The 13,460-nt window shown below is 50.3% G+C and overlaps 1 protein-coding gene and 1 non-coding gene across 6 annotated transcripts in view; one reads left to right on the top strand and one right to left on the bottom strand.

The window, feature by feature from the left end:
• Zbtb16 (zinc finger and BTB domain containing 16) overlaps window positions 1-13,460 on the top strand; it is a 191,817-nt gene that overhangs the window by 110,850 nt on the left and 67,507 nt on the right. The window lies entirely within an intron of this gene.
• On the bottom strand, window positions 3,674-3,775 carry LOC111818148. Its single transcript, XR_002822210.1, has one exon. It is a non-coding gene; the product is annotated as a small nucleolar RNA U13 (small nucleolar RNA).

Here is a 13,460-nt window from a genome sequence, read left to right as displayed (position 1 = left end):
GGTCGACAGAATTCTGTCCAATCTGCGTGAGCGAGGTGCAAGCCTGCATAAATAGGACCACTGTGACCGCCTGTAGGGTCTTTTCTATCTCTTAATGGTGCTGTTTCCTGTGACATGTTGTCTTCCCACTAGACCCCACTTCAGCCCAGGGTCCTGGTCTGGAGGTAGAAGCTTTAAGGTGCCATCCATACCACCCATGGGTGCTGGGCTCAGTGGGCTGGAAGGGCTTTCCAGTACCTGTCAGATGGCACCTGGGGCCCGGCAAAGCTGTGCCCTTCCAGAAGACAGTGTCACACTGTGCTTCCAATGTATAACCTGGCCCCAGTTCCCGAGGCTGGTCCTCTTGGTCCCTGTTACCAGAGCACCCCATCTTTGTGACACCACATAGCCAGCTTGACTTTCCTCTCTCACTTCTCAGCCCTTGGGGGTGGGAGGCATGTGTGGAGCTGTTTTTAAAAAGTGTGGCCTTTTCCTTTTTTCTGTGCTTCCACTCCATCTGTAGGTTTCGGACCTGTGTCTTGCGTCTCTGGCCCGGACCGAATTGTCTCTCCATTTCACAATGAGAAGTTTGTCACAGTCAGAGGCTGGCTGAATTGAGGCAGGAATGTGGTGTTTGGTTAAATTGTAAAATTAGCTAGGGAAGTTAATGAGGCATCCAGCCTCTGCTTTTCAAAGAGTGGGGAGTCTGTGAAGGTGCTTCGAGCTCTGCGCCTGAGGAGGGAAGAGAGGGCAGGGCGTGCAGGACTGCAGCCCAGGAGTGCCAGGGCGCCTCTTCCAAGGGGATCGCTGGGCCTAGGACAGGGTATTGCTTGCTCAGCTGGTGGGTTCCCAGAAGGACCCCTCAAAGGGCCTGGCTCTGCCTCGCTGCTCAGAGAGCGTGGGCACTTCCTGCTCGCAGGGTGCGGAGCCTACGCAGCTGGCCCTTGTTAGCCATTCTGCTCAAGTTCTTGCTTTTGCCCTGGTCAGAGGTGAAGAGGCAAAGGCTGAGCACTTTATCTGAGAAGGACTGTGGTCGAGCGACCAGCAATGCCGATGACAGTGGCAGCTGCCATTTGTCAGGGGTCTACTAGGTGCCAGGCCCTGGAGTGGAACTTCATCGGAGCCTTTTAAGGCCGGTTTGGAGTTTGTGCTGTTAGTGTGTCCATTTTATAGTCGAAACTGTTTTTGCTCAGTATCATGCGGCACACCGTGAAGCAGGGTGGGCTGTGCTTCCAGAGGCCTGGCCTTCCAGCCTCCAGCCTGAACCTCGGAGGCAAAGTTGTTTCTGTCCCCTTTGCCCACTGTCCACTTCTCCCAGTCCACAGTTCCCGTGGTACAGACTGATCCTATACACACACACGCACGCACGCACGCACGCATAGCCTGGAGCTCTGGAAGCCATGTCTCCAAGGTGTGTGCAGAAGTACCAGCGGAGGGGTTGTCTTCTGCTCATACAGAATTTGCAAGTCCCCTCAGTATACCAAACCCCTTTGCCTTCAAGCAGCAGTTCAGTGTCATTTCAGTTGTCTGAGGCACTTTATGAATGCCATGGGCTTCACATGGGACATGTTACCCTACCTGAACCTTTTGCACAGGGTAAGCCAGAAAAGACTGTTTTCCCTGCTGTTGGTTGGGAGAGGGGCATTAGTTGTGACAGGCAGTATTTCTGTTTTGAAAAGCGTGGCGCCTTCAGGCTTCTGAATTTTGAGCCTGAAAATGTCAGCACTGTAATTGTAATGTAACACCTCAATTATGGTGCAGGGGGTAAGACAGCCAGACTCGGAAACCTGCGAGGTTCTTTAGATCCACGCCTGAGCCACAATTAAGGCTTCAGAAGCGCCGAAGGCAGGCCAATGAGTGTCATTTTTAACCAGTTCGAACATTTTACTACTTCCTCACATCAGAAGCAGCCGAGCTAGAGAGCCTGCTCCTTGTCCTCAATAAAGTGATTAAGCTGAATGGGTGTTGGGGAGTATTATTAGGCTGAGAAGAGCTAAAAATAGACACGCTCTGTTTTCTGAAAGCCACAGTAGGCCTGGGGAGGCTAGCAACCTCCAGGTGCCACCGAGGGACCCAGGGAAGGAAAGGGAAGGAGGAGCGACAGTGCCCTGGGCACCAGGTCTGAAATGGCAGGTGGGTGTGGTTGTGGGCGAATCAGGTGGTACGGCCTTTGCTCCAGCTGTTATCAAGGGTAAAGTCTATGGAAGCAGCAGAGCAGTTGTCCCTTGGAGGGGTGTGTGTGTGTGAATAAATTCAAAGTAATCAACGTCTCCAGAGATTACAATGGATATTGGAACCCAAACTGTACATATTCAGCCCCCTGCTGTTCAGGGGAAAGGACTCCACCCTGAGCAGCGGGTAAAGGGAACATTTTTTTTTTAAACATTTATTTATTTATTTGTGTGTGTGTGTGTGTGTGTGTGTGGCCAGCTCAGCCCACCAGGGGGCAGGGCTGGCTGGCATATGGTGCTGGGGATTGAACCGCGGTCCCTGATGCTTTGCTAAGCTTGTTCTAAGTAGGTGCTTTAGACCACTGAGCCATCTCTCCAGCCCCAAGGGAACGTTTTTGTAGGCCCAGAGAGGATGTTGTACAAGGAAGAGACCTTGAGAGCGAGGAGCGAGGATTCCCTCCACAGGCTTGGAGTGTCCAGGATGCCCAGAGAACTATAGTAAAAGGACTTCACAGTTAATCGAAGGTCACACAAGAAAACCTTGTCTGTTTCTGAGTTCAGCACGCTGTCGTTCTTCACCGTGAGAGTCGCTGCTGCTTCTGATGAATACAGCTGATTGTTTTTTTATGATGGAACACCTTGCTTCCTTGCAGGTCCGAAGGAGACTGGTGGAGAGAGGAGGCAGGCCTTGAAGGATATGCCGCACGGGGCTTTGTTAAGTCAGCCTTGAAAATCGGCTGTACATTTCGCTTCCCAGAGCCGCACACATCTTTCCTGTTTCTGGGCTCATTCTCTATAACAGCTTTAGGCGGGCTAGGAATCGGATACCCCTTTGCGTATAGAGAAACTGAGGCCTTTAAAGAAAGTCTGATCGTAGAGAAGGCCCTGGAAGAGCCAATGTCGAGCCTGTGCTGTTGCTCACTGTCTGGGCTCTCTCTGACAGTGTGGTGTTACTCACCAGACCACGAGGTGAGGTTGATTCTCGTGAGCCAAGGGCTCAGAGCAGAGATGAAATGAGGGGGCATTTCATGGACGCCTGGGGTGGTGGGAGGTAGGTTTCCAGACTCCAAGGGGTGAGCTGTCGTGTGGGGAAGAGCACAGGATTTGGGCAGCTACCCTCGAGGCCTTTGTCTGTTCTCCTTAGGAGGAATTGTCACACGTTAACATACGTGGTCCAGGCCCTTCTGGAAAGCTGTGCTTGGCATGCTGCTGTTGTGATTTAAATTGCTTTCTTTGGGGGCTGGGGCGATAGCTTGGTGGTATAATGCTAGCCTGGCCAGTGCAAGGACACGGGTTCAATCCCTGGTACTATGGTTGTGCCAGAACCGGGCGTGGTGGTGCACCATCTGTAATCCCAGCACTGGGGAGGCTGAGACAGGAGGATCACTACAAGTCTGAGGTAAAGTAGTGAGACTCTACATCAAGTAAATAAATATGTAAGTTTCTTTTTCTGTGACCCTTACTAGCAGCCAGAGCTTGGGCAAATGAGCTAAGTTTTCTTTAACCTCAGTTTCTCCCCCCCATGTCAGATGGGTAATGTGCCCACGTCGTAACAAGGTTTGAGGGAGGCGCATCACATGCATAAGGCATGAACGCCCAATCATCACACTCATGAACCAAAGGATCTTTTAAAAAAAAACTTAACTTTTTTGTGGCACTGGGGATTGAACTTGGGCCCTTGCGCTTGCCAGGCAAGCAAGCGCTTATTCTACTGAGCCATCTCCCCAGCCCCTAACCTCAGTTTTTACATCTATATCGTGGGGATAATCGTAGGGTTGTTGGAGGACTCAGCAATAGAATGCATGTGAAGTAATAAATATGTAGTACAACGTTATCTGTCTGTCTAGGGATTAACCCAGGGCCCTTTTTAAAGTTTTTACTTTTGACATAGGATCTGGCTGAGTTCTGTAGGCTGGGCTTGAACTTGTAATCCTCCTGCCTCGGCCTTCCACAGTGCTGGGACGGGCCCCTATACCCAACTAGCGACTAATATTTTTATTGTGGTGGCAGTGGCAGCAGCAGCACTGTCACTGTCACTGTCGTCCTTGTCACAGGGCAGCCTACATACAGACCCCTAGGATTGTAGGATGGAAGGAGAGGAGGAGAGAGGCTTGTTAGTAGTTAGGCTTGGTACTAGGTAGCTGCCAGTTAGTACTCTGGGCATTTAAACCTTCCAGCCACCCTGCAGCTCCATTTCGAAGTGAGCGGTGCCCTTAGAATTGTACATTCAGAGACTGCTTTTAAGGAGGAGGGGTGAATCTCCATCTCAGGCAAAGACACCGAGGCTTAGAGAGATTAAACCGCTCCTGTCCGTGTGTAGCTAGTGGGTAGCATAGCTGAAGTCTCAGCTCTGTGGGCTTCAAAGCCAAGCTCTTCCTTCCAGTCCATCTGTGATGGGAACTTAGGAAGGGACCTGTTTAATCCATGGGACTCCTGCTGAGTCCCAACCCCAGGAGCTTTCTGGATGTCTGGAAAGCTGGGACACTGCTTTCTCGCTTTTTTTTTGGGGGGGGGGGAGACACTGCTTTGTGATGGAGTTTCTAGAAGAGAAGCCCACCTTCCACAGGGCTTGTAAGCTCACGCTCAAGAGAATAGGCAGTTTGCATGTAGAGTCCTGTCTGTTGACCTCTTGAAGAGTAAGTATCATGGTTATAACACTCGTGACAGCATTTGAAGCCTCTGGAAATGGGTTATGCTTTTCCATTTGTTGAAATAAAATTAGTTAAGGATATTTTAAAGACCAACGGAATACATAGCACGAATACAGTTGCAAGGAACATTGGAGAGAGATGCTAGCGGTAGGGAGAGAATGTGGAATTCTGAAAGAGAAAGAGACTAGGGACGTATCAGTATGGAGATCCAAATGCTGTGAGAAGCCATGGCATACTCTTTAGTTAAGGAGAAGGAGAAGAAGGGACTAGCTTGGAAAAAGGAAGGACTAGAATTTTCTTTTAAGTGTAAGGAAGGCTTTCCCTCCTTTTTTCTGGTAAATGTCAGAGAAATTTTAGTAGGAAGGTGTGTCAGGAGTATTGGAGGATGAGGCAGTGGAGGCCATCAGCTTGAAATTTTGTGGGTTAGGCAGGCAGAGCTGTGGTTTTGTCCTTGTCCATCTGGAGTGAGCCTGGTTCTCTTTTATCCATTGTTCCAGCAGCATGGTGAATCTTACCCTGGAGGAGAGGATTGTGTGCCACGTGTGTGGTTGCGTATGAGTATGTGTGTGATCCTCCATACCAGACTGAGTGTACAAGGTACAGTGAAATACTCAGACTTTGCTTCAGAAGAAACTTGTAGAAAGGATTTTTTAAAAAATTATTTATTTATTTATTTATTTGTGTGTGTGTGTGTGTGTGTGTGTGTCTGTGTCCAGCTCCGCCCTGTGTGTGTGGCCAGCTCAGCCCACCAGGGGGCGGGGCTGGCTGGCATGTGGTGCTGGGGGATTGAACTGCGGTCCCTGTGCTTTGCTAAGCTTGTTCTAAGTAGGTGCTGTAGACCACTGAGCCATCTCACCAGCCCTGTAGAAAGGATTTTGAGGATGAGGAGCAGAGGCTTGGGTGACAAACAGCTTTGGGGCTGTGTGGTGCCAGCAGAATCCACTTTTCATTCAGAACCTCTCCCCTGAGAATCCTCAAATGAGGCCAGGAAGAGGATTGCTCGCGTCCAGGGCTTGAGCTGTCCCATGCGATCCTGGCTGACGGTCCCCACCTTCATTTCTCGGGCCTTGTTCTTTAACCTGCCCCAGTGATGGCGAACCTCTTGGAGGTGAGCTCCAGAACGGTAGCCTGGAGCCTGCTTCCTCATCACAGAACGCCAGCACTGCGGGGATGCCTCAAGAGTGAAGTTTTAGTTTAGGGAAAAAAACCCTCATACCTTAACTTTTTTTTTTTTTTTGTCTTAAAAACAAATAACATGCGTGCCCCAGGTTTGTCACCAGAGACCTAGCATCTTACAAAGGCCAGTTTTGCTATATTCGCTCTCTTTCTCCCGTCCTCTCTCTGTCCCTCTCTCTCCCTCCCCCACAACCAAGCTCTGAACACCCCAAAGCCCAGGTGCTTCTGGGAGCTGGAGGTCAGTCTCTGGCCAGCCTCACTGGCCCAGTCTGATTCTGGCTAATGATTGCCCCAGCAGCTGGACTCTTTGTTCCATTTTGCTCGCCTGATAGAGCAAAGTGCAGGCATTCCTCCTTTAACGACAGGGCCCTGTTCTGTATCTGGGTTGTTGACTGATTGCTAAAAGAAGAATTGTACATAATGTATACGTTACAGTATTCAGAGCAAAGAAACAGGCTCAGAGGAGACTCCAACTTGATGACATTGCTTTTTATTTGCATAACTCGTAGGTTGCAGGACTGCACAGTATATAACTACCATACTGTACTGTCAGCAGAAATTACAGTACTGTATAAACAAGGTGTACTGGATAAGAAGAGACATTGAGGCTCCATAAATAAGGTGTACAGAGCTGTACCAAAAAGAGAGGAAAAAAGAGACAAAGGTCACGAGGCTGGGCAGCACATCTCTGTGTAATCCCAAACAGTCATTGATGAGGCAGGTCCTTAAACAGAGTTCACCTAATTTCCTTGAGGGTTCCTCACTTACAGATGGAAAGAGGTGGGACTTGCCCAGGGTCATACAACTCAGGCAGTGACAGGTGGGACCCCGAGTCTGTCTCCTTCTCTGGTGCTTCAAGGTATCTTAGGTGCTCTGGCCTAGCAGCTATTCCCTGAGCCTTATCTGAGATTGGCCCTTTCTCCCCTGCCCTCCCCTCCCCTCCCAAGCAGTAGAGTAGGCCTGCTACAGACCTAGACGTAGTAGCTCAGCTACCCAGACCGTTGGGCCTTTTCCTAGGTGCTAGAGCTCTGTGGCCACGACATTATGGGCTGGCATTCCAGGAGGCTGTGGCCAAGGGCTGACCTCCTAAAGCTCAGCAGCAGGATGAAGTAGAATTGATCTGTGATCCTGGTGGCTCTGACTTCAGCACCTTCTGTGTGCCAGGTAACTTACGCGGGCTCTTATTTCAGCTATTTTGTGAAGATTAGAAACCACAGTTTAAGGAAGGATAGGAGGCTGCATGCCAAGACCATGCCACCAGTGAAAGCGAGATCCCCAGAGCCGTGCCTGGCCTCCAGCTTCTGCAGAGCTTCAGGCTGAGGAGCTTGCCCATTGTCCTTGAGAAGGTCTCTCAGTGGGTCTGGCAGGCCTGGAAGGTAGTCTGGTCATCCCTGGCAGAGGCAGACATCCTTCTGGAGTAAGGGAGCCTTTTAACTATAATAAATTTACTGTCATATTTACATTTGTTTAAAATCACATTATATCACTTTGTACTCCCTGTTGCCTTCTGGGTGGCTGGTATGAAGCTCATGATGCTGCTAACATGGGCTGCAAATGGTACAGGAGCAGACCAGAGAGGTCATTTTTCTTGATGTCCCCGGAGAGGGAGCTGACCCCTGTCTTTCTTTGTAACTCGGTTTGGATCGAGGCTCCTTGGTGGGACACAAGGCCTAGTTGTGTCTGTCTGTCCTTCCCTTCCACACTCCAGAAAAAGTCTGCTGAATGAAAACTTAGCAGAGTGGTCAGCTTTTCTTCTTTCCTTTTCTCTTTATGCCTGGCAGAGATGGTGGGGCTCTTCTAAGTGTTGGGTCCACTGCATTCATTTGATGTTTTAAGTGTGTCTCATATATTGATTTTTGGATAACATAATGGCAGTGATATTGATGTTTAATGACAACATTTATTGAGCAGTTTACTATAGGCCAGGCGCGGTGTTAATGATTTTATAAATATATTATTTAAAGTATTTACCACCCAATCAACCTTGTGATGCAGGCACTCTTTGAGCCCAATTTTATAGGTGCAGAAATCATCCCAGAAATGATAGCTCACTTGTGTCGAGTGATAGTGGAAGTGCCAGAACTGGGACTTGAACCCGGGTTTTGTTTGACTCCAGTAAGTCCTTAACTAGTTTTCCTGTTCAGATCTACGCTGAGCATGCAGGTGTGTGCTGGCCGTGGCTGTTTCTCAGCCGGCTGGATTACTTGCTGGTGCTAAGAACTATACCAAAGAAACTTTCCAAGCTTCTTTGGCTAAGTGTTGAGCTGGCAGGATAAGGGCCAAGATAGGCCCGGGTTCCCCCGTGGGTCCTGAGAGAGGGACTGAAGGATGCTAGTGAACACCGAGAGCTGGGGCACCGCAGTGCTTCACAATGTGCTGTGATATTTGTAGGGTAGGAGAAAAAAGACTCAGACTGGGGAGATGGCTCAGTGGAATAAGCGCTTCCACTTAAAATGCAAGGGCCTGAGTTCAATCCCCAGTTCTGCCAAAAGAAAAAAGAAAAAGACTCTCTCAGGCTCGGACACTTCAGAATTTCCTCTTGACCCACTGGAAGGTCTCTTCTACAGAGCTATCTACCAAGTGGGAAGTTGACTTCCAAGATCAGGAGCCCAGTGGCCTCACCTCAGTTGAGGCCCCTGTGTATGGCTCTCTCCACTCCACCTCCGATGTGGGGCCCTCTGCACCTTCGCGTTGTCACCTCCCTTCCTGTGAGGATGCATTTCCCCTCAGTAAGCTGAGCCCCAGCTCCCCTTGATCCCTGTCCTGGGCCAGCTGCCAGCACTAGTCCACAAGGCTGCTGGGCTCCATTCAGGGCCACTGACCTACCCGCTGCCCCTTTCCCTCTGTCCGCAGTCTGCGTCCCTCACAGAAACCAGTTCTGTACCAGTTTTTCATTTTGTTGATAAGGGAGAGAGGGCTGGAGCGAGCCTGCCTGCCCCTCCCCCGGAGTCCGCAGCTCCTTGAGGGAAGGAACATGCAGTGCTCGCCTTTGGAATTGGCAGCCAGTGTGCTGTTCTCCGTCTGATAAGAGGTACTGTAAATAAAACTGTACACCATGGCCTGTTGTAAAATGCCCTGCGTCTGTACTCATTGTTCTGACAGCTTAGGCTTTTTTTGGGTCTGCTGTTTTGGTACACTCTGTACTTCCTTATGTAAGCAGGCACGCGTATCTCATCAGAACATTCAAGATGTTTATTTTAAAATCTCAAGGAATTAAAAAAAGAGAGAGACACACACACACACACACCACTCAATGCTAGATGCTGGCAATTACTACATGTTTATTTTTTTAGGGGTTTCTTTTTTAAAAAAATTATTATTAGCCTGCAGGGTAGGGAGGCTTTGAGGAGGGAAGGATTTTGAATTACTTTCTGCCCTCATTGGCTCGTGCTTTTCTTCCTTGAGAGAGGTATCACTCCATGTCTGGCTGCACTTGGTATCTTCTTTTCTTTTCCTAGATGCGTGGGACCCCCAGTCTCATTTCTGGTCAGAAGGGCAAGTGTGGAGAAGGCCACTCCGTTCTTTCCCAGGAGGGAGCAGGCAGAGGGGGCAGGCAGAGGGGAGTGGAGCTTCTACTGCTGCTGGCAGCGCTGATGACTCTGCAATCCTGGCATTTAGATACAACTTGAGATTTTTACAAAACCCTCGCAGATTAATTCCTCCCCTGGTCCCTGTTGGCTGCAGTGGTCTGTAGCCCTGTCCAGAGGTCTCAGAAGACCAGCTGCAGCCTCAGGTGGGCTGTGGAAGCTGTCTCTTCACCCAACTTTTTCCTGCTTTGCGTCCTCCACTGTGCTCTAGTCCGTCTGTCACCTTTTGGAGGCACTAGGAACGCAAGGAAAGACGGAGAAAGGAGAGCTCTGGAAAACCCAAATAGCCATCCCCTCGCCGCCGCACTGTGCTCTGGGGAGTTAGGAGCCTGGCAGGGCTGGGGCGTCTGTCTGCTGCTTTTAACAGCTGGACTCTGACTCCTGGGTGAATTGAGTGGCATGGCTGGGGAAGGCTCACTGCTCAGCACAGCCAGCATTGGCCTGTCCACCCTGGTCTCCTGAGGTTTGCCTGGGGACGGGAAGCTCAGTGCCTGTCCCCGAGGAAGGGAAGAGCCCAGGGCAGTGGGGTTGAGGTCTTATTCCAGAGGAAGCAGACAGCCTCACTTTCTAACCTTTCCTTGCTTCCCCCTGGGTTTACCGAGTTCCAGCCAGAGACTGTGTCCTTGAATTTTCAAAAAGGGGGCAGTAGAGGAGTCAAGAGTAAGGACTCTGCCACCCCCTAGGGGACAGCCTGGCAGTGCCCTGACGGCCACTGCCTCTTCTCAGGCATCTGCCTGAGGGATTCTCGAGCGAGCATTTATTGCTCCCAGAGTTCGTGTCAGGAGAGGCTGGCTCTGGGGACTTGCAGAGCCCATGGCAGGGGCAAGCCTGCTCTCACAGAGCTTGCAGTCAGCTGCGAAGACAGCCTGGACCGGGATTGCTGCAAGGGGCTCCTGGGGCCGGTTGGGGGAAGCTTTAAAAGTGGGGCTGGTGAATAGCTGCTGGTGCCATTTTACTGCTTCTATGACAGACTTTTCTGTTCTCCTCCACAACGTAATCACTCACTCCTAAATCAGGGGGACGAGAGCTATGCACGTATGTGTGTGTGCATGTGGTGAAATACATCTTTACCGCTGTGAGACTCACTTTATACAAAAGAAATGACCCCCAAATAAGTGCATTGCGTTTCGGTAAAATCAGTCCTATTTTAATTGCACAAAGGTAGTTCTTCTTTAAAGGAATAATGACAAGCAGTGATGGTGGCTGCTGTTTCCTGGATCTCTCTTCTCTCTGGATGTGGGGCAGAGCGCATTGCCCACCTTGTCAGAGCTCTCTGAGGACCTCCTTTGGCTGTTTCCACTTCGAGAGGAGCCGACAGACTCCCTGAAATTGAGCGACTGGCTGAGGGTCACAGCCAGTGACTACCTCTACTACTGGGATTTGAACTTTTTCTGTCTGACCCAAATCCTGAGTGGGCAGCCACGCTCTACTGCCTCCCTGCGGGTATAAATAGCGTCTGTGATCTTGTACATTGCAGAGTGCTTTATGATTAACAAGGAGCTGTGTGCTCATCAATGTCTGTCGCCTACCTGCCTCACAGCAGCCTTGGTAGAGCACAGAGCGGTAGCCCACCTCCAGTTCTCGGGGTGAGGGTCAGGTGCATCAAGCTCGGTGACTCATGGGGTGTCCACGGCAGGAGTTTGTTTGGGGTCCAGTTCCCCTAGCTGTAGGGCCTGCATTTCTCCTCCCTGTCGCTGCACTCCGTGGTTGATAGCAAGGATCGCATGGGGCAGGCTGCCTTTATCTTCGTCATTTGCCCCCTGCTATTGAATTTCCTTTCAACAGTCTGCCCCTTTCCGGACCCTGTTTCCCCACCTTCCCCTCAACAATTCTGTTCACCTGCCGGCCTTTTCACTCCCAGCTGTGCCTGGAGGGGCCGCTCCCAGGTCCTGACTGCCCCAGCCTCCTTCTCTGTCCCGATGGCCGGCAGCCTCTGGTGCTCTATCCAGCTTTACTCAGTTTCCCTCTGTCACTCATCACCACCTGGCCTATTTTATAATTAATCCATTAAAATCTTCCTTTCTCTCTGGAATATAAGCCCCTTGAGGGCAGAAACTCCCCTTATTTATGTACTGTGATCTTCCTCCTGGCAGACACTTAACGGACATCAGAAACACAGCTGCGTGTGTGGGAAAGATGTGGCGATTGTGGCCAAGTGTGAGTGTGTCCCTGGGGTTCTCCCTGCTGCAGGGTGAGCCCCAGGAAACTGTGTGGGTGAATGCTTCTGCTAGGTCCACATGCACCTGTCGTGCTCAGCTGGCCTGGCCTCCGCCCCGCCCCCACCCCTCCATTGATGCTTTATAAACGTACCAGGGGCTGAGTGATGTCACTGCAGTGCATTTTGGGAGTAGCCATGTGGGTTATACACACTTGAGTTGCTTTGAATGCAAACCTGACATCATACTGAAGGCAGCAGCAAACAACATATGCACAGTAAACAGGCAGAGACTGTCTTATTGATTAACAGATGAGGCCTCTATTATCGATCAAAGCTTGGCGAGGAAATTTATCACTTTTAATTTCAAGGCTGCCAAATATTTCTGCCTCTGAGCCAGCCATTACAGAAACAATTTAAAGGCACAAGCCTCCTTGGGAGAGCGGGTTTCGCCTGGCACACTCTCCTTGGCTTGTGCGTCCCTGGAGCCGCCTGGCTTTGCTGTTTCACTCACCCTGGAGAGTTGGGAGGGGTGGCCACAGCCTCTCTGGGAGAAGGTGGGAGCAGTACTGGGCTTTGTGAGTGGGGGCCGACGTCTGCGTGTAATGAGGAGCTTGACCTTAGAGTCCCTGAGGACAGGGACGTTCATACACTGAGCTCAAGTTCTTGACTTCTTTGAGTGGGGTGGGTAGGGTGGCAAGGCAGCCAGATGTGGGCAGGCTTGGGCGAAGCCAGCAACCTTTACTCAGCCCTGTGTGTCCGTTTGGTTTATCTTCATCAGAGCTCGCCTGATGGTGCACATCCACCCTGTATTTGGTACAGGTTCTTCCTTTCTCTTTGCTTCTTAGTCATTAAAGTGAGATGCTACTACAGCCCGCATGATGACAGTTTCTAAGACCCCTCACACCACATCCCTTTGAAGTCTGCAGCACTATGGGGTTTCTCACCTGATCCCAGACCTCCAGCATGCTGGCTGGGCCCACAAGGCACCCTCCCCTCCTAGTTTTCTGGAAGGAGCCGTGAGAACGGAGAAGAACCAGAGAAAGAAATACAATTAAAATCAGATCCCTTACAGATCCACAGAAAATCGTTGATGGCTAATGATTTGAGACTAGGGGGAGTTGCTCAGTGTCAGGGAGCTGTGGCTTCATTGAGCCCCGGCTTCCCTGTCCTGGCCTGCTGTGTTTTTTTGGAGCTACTTTTGCATTTCTGATCTAGAAGGATGAAGTCCTAGCTGTCACTCTGTGAACACAGACACTGGTTTGCCATCATCCCTAAAAGGAATTTTCTTGGCTTTTCTTCAAAGCTCTGCAAGCCGCATGCCAGGTGCTTGGCCTCAGGACATCCTGCAGCTTGAGGGACACCCAGAGGTCATCATGGGATTCTTCTTCCCTTCAAGTGAAATGCAGCCCCAGCCAACCGAGACAAGTGACAATACCTATTTTTAACTCTGTTTAGGAAAAGCAGTTTCATATCTTCCTGGGAGTATCCTGTTCATCATTTGCAATATGAGTATCAGTGAGATAGGTTAGGTTGGTGGCCTCAGACTGCAGGATCCTTGTACTCTTTGATAGCAAGACCTGGTTTTTGGTGGCTGAGTCTTTGTGTTTTGGGTTATCTTCCTCCTCCTCCTCCTCCTCCTCCTTTCTTTCCTTCTCCTCCTCCCTTTCTTTCTTTTCTTTTCTTTCTCATTCTTCTTTTCCTTTCTCCTCCTCCTTCTCTCTCCTCCTCATTCCTTCTC

This window comes from Octodon degus, unplaced genomic scaffold, assembly GCF_000260255.1.
Source record: "Octodon degus isolate 3935 unplaced genomic scaffold, OctDeg1.0 scaffold00080, whole genome shotgun sequence".
NCBI classification, from domain to species: domain Eukaryota; kingdom Metazoa; phylum Chordata; class Mammalia; order Rodentia; family Octodontidae; genus Octodon; species Octodon degus.
Note: the sequence above shows the minus strand (reverse complement) of the source record. Positions and strands in the feature narration are given on the sequence as shown.